This window comes from Suncus etruscus, chromosome 4 (assembly GCF_024139225.1).
Source record: "Suncus etruscus isolate mSunEtr1 chromosome 4, mSunEtr1.pri.cur, whole genome shotgun sequence".
Lineage (NCBI taxonomy): Eukaryota > Metazoa > Chordata > Mammalia > Eulipotyphla > Soricidae > Suncus > Suncus etruscus.
Genome location: NC_064851.1, coordinates 96,535,841 through 96,554,512, shown reverse-complemented (window position 1 = coordinate 96,554,512; position 18,672 = coordinate 96,535,841). Strand labels below are relative to the sequence as shown.

At 35.8% G+C, this 18,672-nt stretch overlaps 1 protein-coding gene across 3 annotated transcripts in view; it reads right to left on the bottom strand.

The window, feature by feature from the left end:
- Positions 1-18,672, bottom strand: part of NCOA7 (nuclear receptor coactivator 7) — a 168,473-nt gene that overhangs the window by 116,584 nt on the left and 33,217 nt on the right. The window lies entirely within an intron of this gene.

Here is an 18,672-nt window from a genome sequence, read left to right as displayed (position 1 = left end):
TTCTGAGCGCATAGCCAGGAGTAACCCCTGAGCATCACTGGGTGTGACCCAAAAATAAAAAAAAAAATAGAACCATTGAAATAGATGGCTCAGTCACCAATGACCTCACCAGCATCTGCCTCAATTACTCCTAAAATTAAATAACCAAGTTACAGTTCTGCTTCCTGCTGTGCTAACAAAATTAATCTGAACTATCAAAATTCATCTGCTTTAAATCATACAGTATGTAACTTCTTAAATGAAACCATTTCTAAATCTGTGAGGAACATCCACCATGTTCATTACAATCAGCAGTATTATCTTCACAATCACAGACAAAATTAATAGAATCACGAGTGATTTAAATCATCCACAACACAGACTTGTCATTCCATCTTATGGCCAGAGCTATAGGACAGTAGGTAGGATGTTTGCCTTGCATGCAGCCAACACATGTTTGACCCTCAGCATCCCACATGATCCCCTAGGTTTATCACCAGGAGTAATTCTGAGAGCAGAGCCAAGAGTAACTCCTGAGCATTGCTAAGTGTGCCACCCACCCAAACAAAAATAAAATTAAACAAAACAAATTGTTCCATCTTTTCAAATTTGGGGGTCAATATTGATGCTATGATTCTTTGCACAACAGATGCATCTATGTACAACCTTTATTTTAAATGTCACTAAATGATTGAGAAATGTATTAAGGTTCCTTTTTTTGCAGGAGAAGGCAATGCAAAAACAAAAAAAAAAAAAAACAAAAAAAACAAAAAACCCTGCTTGGAAACCAGATGTCACTCATGGTGATTCTCTGCCTAGTAAATCAAACAACATAGTTCAAGGGCAAGAGAATGCAGTGCTTCTTAGATCTTGGAAGCACAAGGGCCACCTCCGTAGTGATGATGACCCTCCAGGGCCATATCCAGCTGCTCAGGGCAGACTAATTTCTTAAAGCATAAAAAGGAGCACTTAGAGCATGAATAAAACTTCTCTATTTTAGCTGATTCTTACATTCATATCAACATAGTTTTGCCACTTAGCCTGTCAAGTATTCTAAAAATATACATATAAATAGAATCCTAAAATGTCGATGTATTCAATGCTCTATTTGCCTATATTTAATTTGAGTTCACACTCTCCGTTTACACTTAGACAATTCATGTCTGACAGCCTTCAAACTGCAGTTTGAAACTACAGTTTCAAATGACAGTCAGGTTCATTCTCTATAGTCTAAAATATCAAGCTACTTTATTTGGTGACAATTCACATATGTAAACATGGAGCAACCTGTGTCTTGCTCAGTCCCCTTATACATGGACATAGAGCCTTTACACTATCAATTTCATTTGAGAAGTAAAAAGCTAAAGCAAGTACCCAAGGCAGCTGTATGTTCATAGTATGAAGCACAGCAAAATTAGTGCAGAAAAAATGACCTGAATAATTTTGTTTAGTCCACTTAATTCAAGTAAATAAAAGAAAGAAAAAGTGATGAAAATGCATGAATAATCATCTGATAGCTCAAATACTAAGTTACTACCTTTATAACGTAAGTCCCCAAACTGGGAAAAAGTTAAGTTGTTAGGGTCTCCAACTAAACTTTAGAAAAGACGAAACCAGAGACTGTTAATAATTTTCCAAACTATAAGGTCAGGAGATAACTGATTATTTTGTTAATTACAAAGTGACTTCAAAGTTTACTTAAAACTGCTGTGATTCCCTGAGGTCAGAGAAACAGTGTAGCAGGCAAGGTGCTTGTTTACAACTTCAATTCCATCTCTGAAAGACATGGTCCCCCAATCGCTGTAGGAGATTCCTGAGCTCAGAGTCAGAAGTAAACTCTGAGCATTGTCCAGTGTGGCCCAAAACAAGAAAAGAAGAGCTGAGAGTAGGGAAAGTTTTATTTTACACCAAAAATGAAAATACCAGGTTAGTATTTAAATTCATTAATAATTCTATTATTTAGGCTCAGAGATATCATTCAGCAGATTGAACATAAACTTTGCATGATGGAGCCAAAGGTCTGTCCCAGGCACTGTGGTCCTCTGAACATCACCTGAACAAGGAGTTGGAAGGAGCTAGACAGAAAGTACAGCAGGTAGGTTGCTTGCCTTACATGTGGCTAACTCAGATTTGATCCCAGTACCCCATTTTCCCATATGATCACAGGAGTAGTTCCTGAACACAGAATCCATGAGCATCATTCATTGTGGCCAAAAACCTAAAGAAGGTCAAAGCCCAAGGGCCACTGGATATGACCCTTAAACCAAAATAATAATAATGGTAACATATATACAAGAGAACATCATTTATCCTCATATGGAAAAACTCAGATTCTATTAATTTATTTCAATACAGATTAATATAAACATAAGAATTAATAATAAGTGTAATGAGGTTAGGTCCACTGGAACTGAGCCCTGGATCTGCCACTTCATAGTCAAATTTCCTTGGCAAATCATATAACATCTATAATAAAGATGCAGTACTAATTTTTGGTAGTTGTTTCTGTGTCACAGCAGACTAGGCCCAGGGCTCACTTCTGGCTCGGTACTAAGTGGCAGGTTGAGGGGACCATATGGGGTGCCTGGGATCAAACTGGGATCAGCCATGTGCCAGGGCATGCCTAAACTTTTATGGGGGCTCAGCCCACCAGATGTATCCTCAGATTTTCCTGGTGAGTAGAACTAATTTAACCCCCACGGGGTTCCTCAAAAGGCCCACTGTAGTCGCCTTTTTCCCCTGCATGGATGGTTGAGGAATTTCCAAAGAGACGCCTGGCATTACATTTTCAGCCAGTATCTGACTATCTCTCCTTTGTTTATATCAGGCAAAATATTGACCTCTATCAAATAATTTGGCCCAGAAATTCCAGCACCAAAGTTTATTTGAGAACCCCTTTTTTCTGGATATAGTCAGCTCTTAAAGCAAAGACAATTTTTCTCTCCTTTTCAAGTATGTCCTTTGCAACTGCAGTTTCTGGTAATCAAAGGCATAACCCAAATGCAGATTTTGATTACTGACTCTCCTTTAGAATTAGAGAAGCTCATTCTTGGGGATTTTGATACCACCTTTTACTTGACCTCTGTAAATATAGAGTCCAGCCTAGAAAGATCAAGTTTCTAGATTTTTCCTATTTCCTCCTAATCCTATTTTGCATTTAAAATGGCTTGCAGGGAGTTACCTTGACCTTCTCTCTTGTAACTTAGAATTTTTAGTCACACCCATAGTTTAGGTATTGTTATTGTTATACTAGGCTTTGTGATTACAATTATTCTTCACCTGTGGCTAATTTTACCCCTATAAATTTCCCTGCTTAAAAAAATTAAACTTGTCGCACTCCGCCAGAAACGTGTTGACCCCACATTCTCCGTGTGGTTTTATTTATTTCATATTTCGTCTGCTCGTGCTCCCCTTTCCTATCGTGTAGTGCTATGACCCACAAGAATTGCTTAGACACAAGACGTCTACAACAGCCATGTGCAAGATAAGTGCCTTACTTTCTGTACTATATCTCCATAAAAGGATTCATGGGGTAATTACAAGATTTTGAGTTCTCAAATTAGTGCCAGTTACATAGTAAATGTTTGACAAATGTTAGCCATCATTCACAGACTGTTAGATGTGGGTTGAACCTTTAGGAATATACAATAAGAGAAATTATCATTAATAACAAGAGAATGGATTGAGAATGAGAGTGTTACTGACTATATCTGACAAACTGTTAAGGGCCTCCGGAGAAAGCACAATGCCCTCTGAGTTCAATGGCAACAGACGATAATATTTACTGAGGGGAGGGAGGGAAAGTAAAGAGTTAAATAAAATGTGAAAAGTCTTAAGGAGACAGTGTCACGATGAAAGATGTTTGCAGAGGTCCAAAAATAAGCTCAATAGTAAAGTATGTACCTTGCTTATATGAGAGTCCCTTGCCTTAATTCCTGAAATTTCAAAAAAAAAATGTCTATTGTATATGAAACAGTAAAGAGCAGTCATTTAATTATGAGAGCAAAGTTCTCATGCAACAAAGATTAAGTGTTCAACAGAATATAAAAGTGGGAGATAAAGACATCACGGTAGAAATGAGCCACATTGTAAGGATCCTTGAATATAGGAAAAGAATTCAGGATGCAGAAGTGATCTGAACTGTGCTTCAGAGGACTAATCTGGGAAGACATGTGGGAAGAGGTCCAATTAGCATTGGATTTGAGAGGGTAGAGGAGGCAGAGATTATTAAAATTTTCAATTAAAAGTTTGGGGGTTTAAAAACCTATTAAAACCATTAATTCTTGGATTATAAATATAAATTATAAGGTTATAGTTCAAAGCATTTCCTATTTCAGAACTCAATTTTCTTTTTCTTTTTTTTTTTTTAAACTCAATTTTCTTTTGCTGAAGACCATACCAGCATAATGGGTAGTTTCAAATGCACTGTGACCAAAGTATCCCAAGTTAAATCTAAGTCCAAATCTGGGGGTTAACTCCTCTCAAATCTGCCCCAACTTTTAGAAGTAACATTTTAAAAGAAATCAATGGAGCTGGGGGTAGAGCACCAGGGCTTAGGGATTCATGAATTGAATATGATAAGGTCTCAAGTTTGGTCTCCAACTCCCATTGGGTATATCCCCCAGACCACTGATTCCCACTAGCTCCATAGGACTAGCCCTGGCACTAAACAATTAAGACTGCTGGAACCAAATATTACTAGGATTAAATATCACTTGTGTTCCCTTAAAACTGCTTAGTAGGTGGGGGCTGGGCGGTGGCGCTAGAGGTAAGGTGCCTGCCTTGCCTGCGCTAGCCTTGGACAGACCACGGTTTGATCCACCGGTGTCCCATATGGTCCCCCAAGCCAGGAGCAACTTCTGAGCACATAGCCAGGAGTAACCCCTGAGCGTTACCAGAAGCTATGGAATGCAGAAAAAAACAGTTAAGAAACAAGTTCATAGCTATGCAAGGATTCCTCAGAAAGAGATTAACAGAAATAACCCAATCATATATCTCAAGAAACTAAGAAAGAGATTAACAGAAATAACCCAATCATATATCTCAAAAAACTAAGAAAGACCAATAAAAAGAGACAAAATATGGAGAATGATGGAAATAACAAAACTTGTATAGAAACCAATAAATTTGAACCCAAGCAAATAATCCAAAAGATAAATGAAACCAAAAACTTGTATTTAAAAAAAATAAAAACATTCAATAAACCTCTAGCAAGACTCATAAGGAGAGAGGGAACGCTAATAAACTTAATATGAAATATAAAATAAGTTTGTCACAATAGAAACCACAGAAATTCAAAGTACTATCAGGGACTACAATGAAAATATGTATGCCACAAAGTGAAAGAACCTAGAAGAAATACATAAATTCCTAGCTTCCTACAATCTCCTCAGGTTAAATCAAGAAGATATCAAATACTTGAACAAACCAAGTACTATAAGAAAATTAAAATGGTCATCAAAAATCTCCCCTATACAAAAAAAAACCAGTCCCAGATTGGTTCACTAGAGCTACTTTCAATGCTTTTAAGTTTCTTTAGAAAAACTGAAGAAACAATCAGTGGGTGGCTCTTGTATCCTGGGCACTATTTCCTTCGAGGTGCAGAAGCTTCTCAGCTTAATATATTCCCATCTGTTAATCTCTGCTTTCACTTGCTTGGAAAGTGCAGTTTCCTCCTTGAAGATGCCTTTAGTCTCAATGTCATAGAGTGTTTTATCTACGTGTTGTTTTATATACCTTATGGTTTCAGGTCTGATATCAAGGTCTTTAATCCATTTGGATTTTACCTTCGTACATGATGTTAGCTGGGAATCTAAATTCGCTTTTTTGCAAGTGGCTAGCCAGTTGTGTCAACACCACTTGTTGAAGAGGCTTCCTTTGCTCCATTTAGAACTTCTTGCTCATTTATCAAAGATTAGGTGATTGTATGTCTAGGGAACATTCTCAGAGTACTCAAATCTATTCCACTGATCTGAGGGTCTGTCTTTATTCCAATACCATGCTGTTTTGATAACTATTGCTTTGTAACAGTTTAAAGTTGAGGAATGTAATGCCTCCCATATTCTTTTTCCCAATAATTGCTTTGGCTATTCAAGGGTGTTTATTGTTCCAAATGAATTTCAAAAGTGCCTGATCCACTTCTTTGAAGAATGTCATGGGTATCTTTAGAGGGATCACATTAAATCTGTACAATGCTTTGGGGAGTATTGCCATTTTAATGATGTTAATCCTGCCAAACCATGAGCAGGGTATGTGTTTCCATTTCCATGTGTTCTCTATTATTTCTTGGGAATGCCGACTAGTTCAACCTTTCTGAATAGTGATACGGAGATTCCTCCAAAAACTGGAAATCGAGCTCCCATACAATCCAGCTATACCACTACAGGGAATATACCCTAGGAACACAAAAATACAATACAAAACCCCTTTCCTTATACCTATATTTATTGCAGCACTATTTACCATAGCAAGACTCTGGAAACAACCAAGATGATCTTCAACAGATGAATGGGCTAAAGAAACTGTGGTGCATATACACAATGGAATATTATGCAGCCATCAGGAGAGATATAGTCATAAAATTTTCCTATACATGGATGTACATGGAATCTATTATGCTGAGTGAAATAAGTCAGAGAGAGAGAGAGAAAGATGCAGATTGGTCTCACTCATTTATGGGTTTTAAGAAAAATGAAAGATATTTCTCAACAATTTTCAGAGACAAAAGAGAGGAGGGCTGGACGTTACAGTCCACCTCATGAACCTTACAACAAAGAGTGATGTGTTTAGTTAGAGAAATAATTACATTGCAAACTATCCTAATTATGAGAATATATGAGGAAAATAGAAAGCCTGTCTAGAGTACAGGTGGGGGCGGGGAGAGGAGGAGGGATATTTGAGATATTGGTGATGAGAATGTTGCACTGGTGATGGGGGTGTGTCATCTTCTATGACTGAAACCCAACCACAATCATGTTTGTAAGCAAGGTGTTTAAATAAAAATATTAGAAAAAGGGCCCGGAGAGATAGTACAGCGGTGTTTGCCTTGCAAGCAGCTGATCCAGGACCAAAAGTAGTTGGTTCAAACCCCGGTGTCCCATATGGTCTCCCGTGCCTGCCAGGAGCTATTTCTGAGAAGACAGCCAGGAGTAACCCCTGAGCACTGCTGGGTGTGGCCCAAAAACAAAACAAACAAAAAAATTAAAAAAAGAAATAAAAAAAGAAAAAAGAAAAACTGAAGAAACAAAAATGTTTTCAGTGTTTATGAGGCAAACAGTTATCCTGATACAAAAGGAGAGAACAAAAAAATTACAAATTGATATCTTTACTGAATGTAGGTGCAAAGATCCTCAACAAAATACTAGCAAGCTGAACCCAACAACTATCAAAAAGATCATACACCATTTCCTAGTGGGATTCATCCCGGAGTACCATGGCTAGTTTATCATATACGTGTCAATCAATGTCAGAAATAATTGAAATTAATAATGAACACTACTGAAATTCACATGAAACAATAAACCTCCCCCAAATAGTCAAAACATATCTTAGGAACAAAAGATGGGGGCATAGCATTCCCCGACTTCAAGCTGTAATTAAAACAGTATGGTACTGGAATAAGGATAGACCCTCACATCAATGGAATAGAACTGAAATATTAGAAAAAGACCCTTTGATATATGGATAGCTAATCTTTTGTTAAGGAACAAAAATATGAATCAGAGCAAGGAAAACTTCTTCAACAAGTTGGGCTGGGTAAAGTGTTGGTCACATGCAAAAACATGAATTCAAATACCTTTCTAATGACATACACAAAACTAAAATCACAATGGATAGGCCTCTATATCAATTCTGAATCTGAAAGATATAGAGGAAAACATAGGCAGGAGAACTCTCCATGACATTTAAACGAGGCATCTTTCAAGATGCACCACTAACCAAGCAAGTAGAAACCAAGATACACAAGTGAGAGATCAAATTCTGAAATTTCTGAGCCTCAAAGGTCACAATGACCAAAATAAAAATACACCTCACAAACTAAGAGAAACTATTTATCCACCATTAATCTGATAAAGGATTAATATTCAAGATATATGGTAGGAATTTACAAAAGGAAATTCAATCCCATCAAAAATAAGGAGATGAAAAGATGATTCCTCAAAGTACCAATACAAATGTCCAAAAGACACATGAAATAATGTTCTGTATCATTAATCATCAAAGAAATACAAATCAAAGCAACAATAAGATATCATCTCACCGGTACATATCATAAAGAATGACAGTGACCTGTGTTTTTTGTGGATGCAGAGAAAAAGGAACCTCTATTTGCTGCTTCTAGGATAGTTGATTTGTACATTTATTTGGAAAAAATATGGACATGTTTAAAATAAAACTAGAATTGAGTTTCCATATGATATAGCAATTCCAATTCTAGGCATCAACCTCAAGAGTCCAAAAGCTCTATTTAGAAAACATGTTTGTTTCTCTATTCAGTATAGTGCTATTCACAATAGCCAAAATCTGTAAACAACTCAAGTGTCCAAGAATCGATGACTAGATAATGAAGCACTGTATGTATGTGTATATATGTGTATCCATATATATACCAATCATACTACCAATCATAAGAAAAGATGAAGTCATAAAATTTGCTGCTATGTTGATGAATCCGAAGAGTATCATGCTTAGTGAAGTTAGTCAGAAGGAGAAAGACAGGAATAGAATGATGTATCTCATATGGGGGAATAAAAAGAAACAGTGTAGGGCTATAAGAAATACCCCAATGCTATAGAAACAATGAGCATAAGAACTTGTTTCCAGTAGAAAGACTGCTTCTGGGGTGTGGGAGGTGGACAGGCCAAGGAACAATACAACACGACATTTCTAGAGGGAAGTGGTTGTTCTGGAAGAGACAAGATGCTGAAAGGAGGCATAAAGTCAGACTGGAGGGTATAAAAAAATCTGGGAACATTGGACAGAAATATGACGACTCATAAATTGAATAGAAAAAAAAAGTGGATGATACCAGAAGCAAATAGTTGCTTGAATTTTGAGAGGAAATAAAAAATGATCAGACCTAAACACCAAACCCAAAGTCAAGGACAACAGAATCAAGACCACCAGTCTACAACAAGCTATACACAAAGGGGACCTGTTACACTAGCAGTCCAGAGGGCAAAGCAGGGAGGTATTGGATACATGCTGAGAACAGAGGTGGAGGGAGGACAACACTGGTGGTGGGAATGGCCCTGATTCACTGTCACTATGTACCTTAAATATAATGTGAAAGACTTGTAATTCACATTGGTTATAATAAAAATCATTAAAAAACAACTGGTTTGGGAATACTGTATGCCATAAACTCAATCATGAGTAGCTTTGTAACTGTAATTCACAGAGATTCAATAATAAAAAAAATAGAAAAAAGAAAATCATATCTAATTTTTCTTTGTTTTGCAGTGAGTGTCAGGGCCTCAAACATAGAAACAAATGCTCCATTTCTAAGCTACATTTCAGGCCCTGTAGAAAAAAAGTTAATGATTTCCTAAAAATCTTAGCATCTCAAACTTGACCATGAATGCTTTTCCTATTAATGAATTACTAAAAATATGTAAATGTTTCCTTAAGAGTTGTCTGATCTGAACTAAATAGAAACAAACAGAAACATAAGCATTAAACAACAGTACAGCTCATGCAAGAGTTTACGTGAAATTAGTAATAATTTCAAATAAGATACTAGCAACTGCAACATATATAATTATATTAAATATTACTAAGCTTTTAAAATAAATAAAACCACTAAATACTGAAAAATCTATTATGACAAAAAAGGCATAAAATTATTTATATATTTGATTAAAGAGCCCAATTTAAATACTCATTCTGTCAGTTGGTCAATATATATTTAACACTTATTAATCACCAACTACTTTTTTTTGGTGCACACAAAAGGAGCACCAAACCCAGCTCCAATATGAAGGTCTTTGGGTGAACAGACTAACATAAACACATACATGAATCTGAGAGCTAATGCTTGGCCTCAAAGAGTGTTCGGAGCAGTACAGTGCACACAACAAAACATGTCCTCAAAGCCACAATTATCTTCTAGGATGGCTCTTAGAAATCAAAATTAAATAGTTTCCAATAAATGTTCTCCTTTGAAATCCACCTTGAGATTTCAGCTTCTTCTATTACAATGCTAACAACATGTTCTAATCACCCTTTCAGACAAATAAAACTTAATAATGCAATTTAAGCTGAGCCAAGATGGGACAAAGAAAAATAATCAGCATTAGAAAAATACACACTGGGCTTCAGACCAGAACCTTCATTTAAAGGTTAAGTGATTTGGGGGCAAATTACTTAATGTTCTGAAATAGAGACTCATCATTTATATTTACTTATAGGATCTTTATGAGCATAATATGAGAATATATGTATATATATATATATGCTCTAAAATGTAGCAACAAATGCTGGTATTATTAACTTTCACTAGAATCAGCAGGCATACTGAAAATGAAAGTAAACTATTGCTTCAAAATAGTAATAATATAGTGGAACAAACATTTACCAAGCACTTAAAACAGTTTTATTTATTTTTCATCTATAAACTCAATAAAAATCTTCGACAGTAGTGAATATCTAACAATAATAATATTTCTTCTCAAATCTTAGATATATTAGGATTTTTCTGTAATGTCTCTGGCCAACAGGAAAAAACAGCCTACTGACTGTTAATTAAAGGAAGGACAGAGTTCTTATCAGGCCATTCTACCCTTGTGGTACATTCATTCTTGGCACTGGCTAACACATGAGACAGCATTTTCTAAGGGTTCTAAGACTGCCTCTTTGAAGATACACTGAGGAAGCACACACTGTATACTCAGCAGTGCTACAGATAAAAACAGCCAAATCACCTAGGTGTCAACTTCTATCTTACATAATAAAGAGGACATGCTTAGGTTTCTGTCCAAATATATTTTTTCATTTGTTACAGACAACTATATTCTTAGACAAGATGCAATTCTAGCAAATAAAGTGGGTCACGTTTTTTGCACATTACTGCCACACCCTGATTTATGTAGATGGAAGAATAGTGACTGTGGTGTCTTAGATTGCTTATATGAGGGTATGTAAAGCAACACCATTGGGGAAGTTCTGATAACCAATATCTAAGCAGAGTAATGTATATGAAGTATCCTGATTTAGGGCAGCAGTTTTGCCTTATGAACTTAGGGTCCTCCTAATAAATACAAAGGTGCCTTAGATTTCTCAAAAACCCTTTGGTTTATACAATTTCACTTCACAATATTCCAGAATCTAAATGAACTCCTAACAATGTACCTTTGTAAAAGGATGACTTCCCCATGGATTATTGGAACTCTTTCCTTTTCTATAATCTAAATAGAGCTCATGGGATGGATACAGGATAATCAAGATAGATGAAGATTCTTTTGGGTGATGATGTATATAGATAGGCACAGAACTGATAGAGTTGATGAGTATTCCCTGAAACAGGTACTCTGTAATCTTCACAGTCATCTTGGTTTGGGTGTGCTGGAATGAGTGAATGGCACAATTTACTTTATATGTATATATATATATATATGTATGTATGTATATATAAAATCTTAAAAGGCTATGTGGTGAGTTCAGATGCAGGACTTGAGATTCTCTTTTCTGAAGAAGGATGAAAACTCAACCATTGCAGACAAGTTGCTTTAGTAGGTTCACATCAGAAATTCTTTACTGTTTATCTTATGTACATTTCTTTTTCTGCTCCTTTAGACTGTAGTACAGTTTTTTTCAAAGTCACTGTATTAACTCCAACAAACAACATAGAAAATACAGAGCTTAGAAAACTTGGCTGTAGTTATACAATGAAGTAATCTTCAAGCATTAGATGTTCTGCTGATGCACTGGGAGGTTACAGTCATGAAATGACCAAAACAGAGTCTGAGGACTAAGATAGGAAATGGTAGAGATTCAGAGAGATAAATTGTAGCTTACACACTATATCCTAAGAGTATTGGTTGTACGGAAGCAGAAAGTAAAACATGATCTCTTCATGTTGGTTCTATAGTGGGTGGGAAAATGAGAGGAGAGGGAAGAAACAGTTCTACATTTTCTGACAAGCAATAGTTATGGGGAACCAGTCAATAGAGGGTGGAGAGATGGACATGAACAATGCACAGTCTACTGATGAGTCTCTATCACTTCATGTCCAGGTATAGGTCTTATCCTAGGGGGAAAAAGTCTCAAAAAATAAAAAAACCTCTTTGGACTAGCCAAAAATATATTTTGAGCATTCTAAGTCAATTCTCAATCTTGAAAAAAATTCTATTTGAATCACTATAACTAAAGTTTTTCTTTTGTTTTTTTTTAACTAAAGTTTTTATAGTAATTTTCATCACATATAAAAAAGGCATAAAGAGCTCTCTTTTTATCAATTTACCGAATGTATTCTAAATTCTGCACAAGTCAGACATTGCCAATGTGTCTGGGAAAGAAGAAAGCCCTAAGTGGATTCTAAGTACAAGAGGAAGAAAGAGAGAACAGAACCTGAGGAAGCAACATCACTTCAGGGAACAGTATGAGAGAGATACAATTTGATTTAATAAATCAATTTTTCATTTGACTTCAAGTCTCAATAAATATCAAGGACTTATTGTCTCTATATGTAGTTTCTATACTAATGGTGATATCAAGTTATTTGATAAAATGTTAAAGAGGTTTTATTAATCAATTGTTCTGGAACAAATAGCAGGAAAAAAGCACTGGAATCCTAAAAAATAGCTGGGCCAAAACTAAAATATCCTAAAGCACTCTTTAGCACTTCCCAGAAGAAAGCTATTAGCACTGTTACCATATCTTTCCATTTGAGGTTTTACAATATATTTTAAGAGGAAGTATTGGGAAATCCCTAGATTACTAATTTCAATTTAAAATTATAAAAACAAGGTGTTTAAACTTAACTTTGCTTTGATGTCAAATTCAGAAAAAGAGACAGAAACATCAACAAAAGTATTATTTATCAAACAATCATACACTGTTTATGAAATCACTTGGTTAAAGCAGTCTACCAAGAAACAGGTTACATAATTATTGGGAAATGAAAAGGAACAGGGGAAGAGACAGAAAAGAGTCTACAGCAATTTTTAAAGCTTTAAATGCATATGTAGAAAATACAAGGATGACAGTTTGCCTTTTGTTCTTCTCTGCACCCTGGAATAGAGATTTGCACATGATGCAAGGGACTATTTAAAGAGCCCTTACCCTGAGTCTGACTTTACAACCTGCCCTGGAAATCTGACTTAGCCTGTCCACTGTTTAGACTTTAGAGAAATCTAACATATCTGATTAGAAATTGGCTTTTAAGTAAGTTCAATAGGTAAATCCTATTGAACCCACATTGAATCCTATTAAACCCACAGTTTAGTCAGAAGGTAGTGTTTAGATGTCACTGTTAAGTTGCTCTTTTCTCTCTCTTCTCTCTCTCCCCTCTCTCCCTCCCTCTCTCCCTCCCTCTCTTTCATCTCTCTTTCCCCACCTCTCTTCTCTCTCTCTCTCTCTTCCCCCCTCTCTCCTCTCCCTCTCTCCTCTCCCTCTCTCTCTTCCCCATCCTGCCACGCAATCTCCTTTTCTTCCCTTCTCTACTCCTGGTAACTAATTATGTTGAATTAGTGTTTTAACATCTGATTTTTATCCTTGTCTAGAACTCCTAAGGTAACAAAAGAAAAATTTTAATACATTTCCCATTTCAGTGTTAGAATTTTGTGCAAGAGGTTAAAACAGGCATGATTAAATTTTGCATCTCTGAGTTTTTCCAAAACAGTTTTATCTTACACCTTTTGTTTTAGCAGCAACCTACATCTCAGGAACATTATATTGGACTCCTATATGGCAAAAGGAGAAGGGGAGCTAGAGGAGAGGAGGGAAGAGAAAAGAAAATTTTAAAAAGCAATATTGATCTAAATTAACATTTTTAGAAGGAGAGTCAGACTCAGGAAGCTATTGCTTCCTTCCTAGTGAGGCTCAAGATCAAAACCAGTTGGCAAAGAATGGCAAGGTCCTTACCTGCTATAATATCATTTCTGCTCCAATTTTATATCTTACATAAAAAATTAACCAATATAAATATCATGGTTAAATATAAGTATAATATTAAAATTTTTTTTAAAAAAATTCATGACTAGACCCAGATAGCACAGGAATTGGGGCATTTATCTTGTATGTAGCCATAACTCCTGAGCACCACTGGGTGTGGTCCCAGACCTCATGCCCATGAAAAACAGTTTTAAAACCTTGGGCAGGACAAAGAATTGTAGACTTGACACCAGAATTGAGCAGAATCCATAAAAAAAAAAGTTAACAAATTGAATTACATCAAAAATGTAGTTGTTCTTAAAAATGATAAAAGAAAACTATGGTTAGATAATTGTATCAGCAAAGTACATTTTAAAGGACTGATAGCTAGAATTTTAAAAGAACTCTCAAATGCAGTAATAAAAGAACAAGTAATCTAATAAAAACACATGCAAAGGATATAAAAAATACTAAAGAAGCACTAATTCTTACTGTGTAATTCCCCACATCTTCTTTGGATTTGTTTATTAGAAAATTCTAGTAGATAAGTTTCTTTTGGGTTCTAAATTCATGTTAGAACCAGGTTATAGGGATTTTTTAGCTTATTATTTTAATCCCACAGACACCACAGTATTCTCTGGCATTGTTCCTTTTTGCATAGGAACATTAAAATGGGGGAAATCTTACATATAGAAAGAAGTTCTTATTTAATAGGACAAGAACTCCCAAATTTTTATTGCAGGGAGGCCTTTCACCCTGAAGATTTGTCATAGTGACTTGACTTAGGCTTCAGCTGATCAGCCATCAGCTCTTCACCCCCTGAACCTTGGATCCCATCTTTGGAACTGACACTGTTTTCTGCACCAGCATCAGGAAGTGAACTTCTACTTCTACTTCTACTTCTGCCCTGGAACAAGCTTGCCTCAAGGTGGGTTCATATGACAACCTCACTACTTGGGACAGCAACAACTTGCTTTCAGGGCAAGGTTTCCTGACCTCGCCACCTAACAGTGAGATGAAACCAGAAGATGCTCTGTGACACACTGACTTTGACATAGGACCTGTGCCAAAAACAAGATCTCTAATCACTGAAACCTGACTGAAACAAGAGTGATTGAGAACTTTTCCTGGGACTATTAAGAAAGACTTTGGAGTCTTTAAGAAACTTAGCATGCCCAGAACCTTTAATTGTCCTGATGCACGATGCTTCATAAGTAGGGACACTTTGATTTTTCTTTCTATTTCCCCCAACTTTTGCTGCCCCTATGTAAAAAAAACTGTCACCCCTTTTTTACATAGGAGCTCCCACCTTTTTCATGGAACCTTTGGACATGAATTACTTGTTTTACCTTACATTTCTGCATTTTTCTGTTAATTTAAGAAGGAAGAAAAAAAAATGAAAGGATAGATGCCAAGGAAGTTGTGGTCTCAGGTCCATTGGTGAAGATAAAAAAAAAAGGACAGATCTAAATATCCACGCCAAATTCCACAAAAGAAGAAGAAAAAGACCCAAGCTATGATAATCTAAACTTAAAATGGGTCTGTTATACTGGCAGGCCAGGGGGTAGGTAATGAGTGGTGATATAGGATACACTCTGGGAACATTAGTGGAGGGAGGTCAACAGGGATTGGCCCCGATTCACTGTATGTTTGAAATCCAACTATAAAGGACTTTGTAAATCACAATGATTTCAATAAAATAAACTTAAAAAAGAAAAATAACAAACAACAGTAAAAAAAAAAAAGAAAAATAGCTAATCCAGAATAGTAAAATCAATTTTCATTATAATGCAAATTAGTTTAAAAATGAGATATTACTGCACAACTATTGGGATGATTACAATAAAAAAACCTGTAAGGAAAAATGCTGATCAATATTTGGAGAAGCTGGGTCATTTATACATTGCTGATGCACAGAAAAATAAAATGGTATAGTAATTTTAGAGGAAGATTATGGGACTATTTCTTCAAAATTAAAAATACATTTATCACTTGGCCCAGAAATCCATTGGAATTAAAAGTTGTATTTACACAAAACACACAAATGGCCCTAGTGCCTTTATTTGTAGACCCAAATATCCTTCACTGGGTAAATAGTTAAAAATATCAATACAGTCATACTGTGCAATGTGACTCAGCAATAAGAAAGAACAAAATATTGATTTATGAAACAACTTCAACATATCTCAACTATTATGGCCTAAATATTTTTGTGTCACAACAATAATTCAAAAGCTAATGCCTTTTGTGATGATCTTAGAAGGTGGGACTAAAATGGTGATTTGATCATGGAGTTAAGAGGCCTCAAATGTGATTAGTGCCCCAATAGAATGGAAGTATAAATCAATCTTGTTCCTTGAACCATATGAGTTTACTGCCAGAAGGCAACCCTTTATGGAGTAGGACAATGAACCTGACCTTACCCAGCACCCTAATGAAGATTTCAGCCTCCAAGGACTATGAGAAATATGTTTTTGTTATTTCTAAGTCACTTTGTCTGTAGATTTTGTTAATAGCATTCTGAATGGACTGTCTTTCAAGAGTACTGAACTAAACGAAAACAATTCGTTTATTTAATATTTTGAAATGACGAGTTACAGTGAAGAATAGATTACTGGTTGTGAGTAGGTGCTGGGTAGATGGAATGCAATGAATGTGGCTACAAAGACATAGTAGCACCTGCGGTTTTATTTTCCTCCAGAAAATCATTATCTTAGCTGACTGAACAACCCTACACATGGAGTAAAACAATGCATGTGCAAATACACACATATCATGCATAAACACACACATATCCTTATGGCATGTAAAATATCAGTAAGTTAAGTTGTTATCATTATGAGAAACTAGATGATGGGTATAGAAAAGCTGTGTTGCTATAATTTTGCTACTCCCTGTAATCCTAATAGTGGAAAACAATCACTTAATTTCTGCAAACTCTTACTATGAATTTGCTACCACTAATTGAAGCAGACAATTTGGAGGCAAATTGTATTTAAACATTGACTCGGGCTTCACAAAATGGGTAAAATAGAGTCTCTAGTTTACCATTTATAAAATAGTGGGAAAAAAAGCTATTCCCAGAGATTTATTGTCACAATAAAATATAATTATTCAATATATTAAAGTATCTTAAAAGTCTGTTTTCTTCCTTTTTCTTAAAAATATGAAACCTAAAAAAAAAAACCTAAAACCTAGCTTAATTTCTAGAGAAAAGACATCAACAGAAGCTTTAGTTATTATTTATAAGTAAATAAACTAAATATTTGGGAAACAGAAAATACATCTTTATCCAGCACAGATTGGGGATTGGGGTGGTGGTAGGTTGACTTCAGTTCTTTAGATATATTTCAGGTGCTGGGCAGTAAATAGTACAGTTGATAGGATGTTTGCCTTGCATTCAGCTAATCCAGGCTCGATCTCTGCACCACATATGATCCCCTATAGTCACCAAAGAGTGATCCCTGAGCACAGAACAAAAAGCAGGTCCCGTGTCTATTTGGTATTGCCCCAAAACAAACAAAAAATAAAGTATTTCAATTAAAAAGCCTATAATGATCTAATAAGCCTATATTCTTCCTTTATATGTAAAATATTCAAGCCACTGGGCCCAGAGAGATAGCACAGCGGCGTTTGCCTTGGAAGCAGCCGATCCAGGACCAAAGGTGGTTGGTTCGAATCCCGGTATCCCATATGGTCCCCCGTGCCTGCCAGGAGCTATTTCTGAGCAGACAGACAGGAGTAAGCCCTGAGCACTGCCAGGTATGGCCCAAAAACCAAAAAAATAAAAAAAGTATTCAAGCCACTAAAGCAAATTATAAATATTTTAGCATATATTAACTTTATTATAAGTAACTTAAATATCTATGTTTAAATCTACAACAGTAGATAATCATAAAGAAGATTAGTTCTATTCAAACACCTATAAACATTTGTATAGTGCATGAGTTCAAGTTTAAAAATGACACAAACTTCCAATGGCATAATCTCATCCATTTAGTCTAAGAACAAGAATAGTTTGAAGTAACAGACATCACACAGATAACAATCTTTAAATATATCATGCTTTGCTGGAGAGATAGCATGGAGGTATGGCATTTGCCTTGCATGCAGAAGGACAGTGGTTTGAATCCCAACATCCCAAATGGTCCCCAGAGCCTGCCAGGAGTGATTTCTGAGCACAGAGCCACGAGTAACCCCTGAGCGCTGCTGGGTGTGACCCAAAAACCAATATATATTAAAAGCATGATATATATCACGCTTTTAATTATAGTTCAACAGTTAAGCTACAGATAAGCAAGAACTAAGCAATTAGGATCTAACATTCAATGAATGCTGATAATATAAGATTCCTAGTAATCTACAGTCCAGTACTAATGACAGATAGATTCCCCAAGCAGTATTGGCCTGGGATAATTTTCATAAATATAAAGAGATGAATCAAATGCTATTCCTCTAATAAATAACGTTTATAAGTATGAAACAAGGTCTCTTTAACTCCTACCCTGGAAGCACTGTGTATGAACAGTCACAAAATGGAGAATGTCAAGTAATGCTTAAGTACAAAGTCCTCTCAAGCATTTTTCCCCCTAAGTTCTGGTA